We start from the raw sequence: 2,500 nt of genomic DNA on the forward strand, positions 1-2,500 counted from the left end.
GATGGAAATAGCGCAACTGAAAACAGAGCTGAAATGCCTGAAGGAATCTCCCCCAGCAACAGAACAACCACCTGTGAGCTATGCCACTGCAGTCAGCGCAAGCAAAGCCAAAACTGATATAAGACCTATGCCAAACCAGACCCCAAAAGTCCTTGTTTTTAGACCAGCAGATGGAAAACAGCCAGAGAAAGAGCTTCAGGACACCATAAAAGACATTGTAAAAGGAACACTGAAGGACGTCAAGATTACGAAATGTAGGACTCTGAAGGATAGTGGCGTCATCTTAGAGGTACCAAATGACGCTGAAGCAGAGAAAATAAAGAAATGTAGGGAAATAGGCGATTCAGGGATCACAGTAACTGACCCCAGGAAGAAAAACCCAAGGGTGATCCTGTTTGATGTCCCAAGGCAAATCAGCGAAGAGGAACTGGTAATGGAGCTGTACACGAGGAATCTTTCTTCAATAGGTGGCACAAAGAATGCAGCTGAGACAGGAATAAGAGCACTATTTAAAACAGGTCCAAGGAACACAGATACTGTAAACATCGTTCTGGAAATGGAAGCAAAGTATTGGCATCATCTGATGGCGCAAGGTAGAGCATACATAAACTGTACCTCTCACAGGCTGCAGAAGTTCAGCAAGGCGACCAGGTGCTACAAATGCCATGGTTTTGGGCATACAACACAAACTTGCAGAAGTGCTGAAACAATCTGTGGGCACTGTGCAGCACCAGGACATAGCATTAAGGAATGCTGTAGCAGGAACAAGGCACCACAATGTGCAAACTGTAAGCACTGGAAGAAGCCATATGACCACTCAGTAATGGACAAAAACTGCCCCGAATATGTCAGATTCATAGCGAAAGAAGAACAAAGAACTGAATATGGCCAGTAACACTTATACGCCACAGTCCCTAGGTCGACAGGTAGATAAGGTGAACACAAAGTCCAGCACCCTCAAGTTTCTCCAAATAAATGGGCAGAGATCCAAAGTAGTACCTAGTCAAGCATCACTTAAGATGGAAGAGGAAAACCTTGATATTGTTCTTATCCAAGAGCCCTATGTTACAGGAAATAACATTAAAGGATATCCTCCAGATTTCCGCCTAGTGTACAGCAGCCATCATGGGATACCGAAAGCAGCCATAGGAATAAGAAATACGAACCTGACTGTTCTGCAGATAAGCTCCCTTTGTGATGCTCATACCGCTGTAGCTGCAGTAACAGGCGACTTCGGAGAAATATACTTAGTAAGCCTATACTGCCAGTTCCACACGCCAATTGATGAATATCTACATCGACTGGATACCATCATCCACGAAATCCAAGGAAAAGCTGTCATAATAGCAATGGACGCGAATGCCATGTCACCACTATGGCACAGCCTGGACACAGATGAAGCAGGAAGAAAACTAGAGGATCTCATCTTCCAACATGGCTTAACTGTATTAAATCGAGATTCACCACTAACAACTTTCAGCGGGCCAGCTGGGGAAAACAACATTGACGTAACACTTTGCTCAGCAAACATATCAAGGATGGTCTCTAGATGGACGATTCAAGAGGAATGGACCTCAAGTGACCACAGGGCCATCACGTTTGAGATCTCAAAACAACAAAGGGAGAGGGTCACACAAGAGCTACTGAGATACAACACCACCTTTGCAAAATGGCAAGTTTTTGACCGCCAGCTGACCACCAGAATGGAAAATTGGCCAAACGCAGCAGGAACAACTGCAAATGATAAAGTAGACTTCCTACAGACAGCAATACAAGAGTGCTGCAGGAAGGCCATGAGAAGAAGAACACGGCTGAAAGATGCTGTACCCTGGTGGAATGAAACTCTGACAAAAATGCGGCAGGACACAATTGCAGCTCGACACCGGCTTCAGAATGCACGCCGTGCAAATCATGAGACAGAAATCCTGGCAGCAAAGGCAACATACAGAAGCACCAAAAATAAATATAATAAGGAAATTGTGAGAGCAAAGACAGATACTTGGAAAAAATGGATAAAAGACTGCAATGGCAATGACCCCTGGAAGCTGACTGATAGAATCCTCCGCCCTAAATATGGCACCGAAACTGTCCTCAGCAATGTAAAAGTTGCCGGACGAGGCCCTACCATGACCTGGCAGGAAACAGTGAAAGAACTGCTGAATAACTTACTACCGGATGATGACCCAGAGGAGGACACAACACAGCAATCAGCTGTGAAGGAGCAAAATATAGCGTACCACAACGAAGAAACGGAGCTAGACTTCTCAGTACAAGAGATAGAGGCTGCAGTGAAGGCATGCAGACCACACAAAGCCACAGGACCAGATGGCATAGATGATGCCATGATAAAGCGTGTGTGGGAACACAGTCCTGCACTCCTCATTGACACCTACAACAGCTGCCTTAGAGAGTCCACCTTCCCCAACAATTGGAAAACCGGAAACGTCTGCATACTACTTAAGTCTATCACAAAGCCAAGGGATGAGGTGAAATCATATCG

General features: G+C 45.3%; 1 pseudogene; it reads left to right on the top strand.

Annotated features, from left to right (window-relative positions):
* LOC126317972 (large subunit ribosomal RNA) overlaps nucleotides 1–2,500 on the top strand; it is a 9,350-nt pseudogene that overhangs the window by 3,277 nt on the left and 3,573 nt on the right.

Source organism: Schistocerca gregaria, unplaced genomic scaffold (genome assembly GCF_023897955.1).
Source record: "Schistocerca gregaria isolate iqSchGreg1 unplaced genomic scaffold, iqSchGreg1.2 ptg000649l, whole genome shotgun sequence".
Taxonomy (NCBI): Eukaryota; Metazoa; Arthropoda; class Insecta; order Orthoptera; family Acrididae; genus Schistocerca; species Schistocerca gregaria.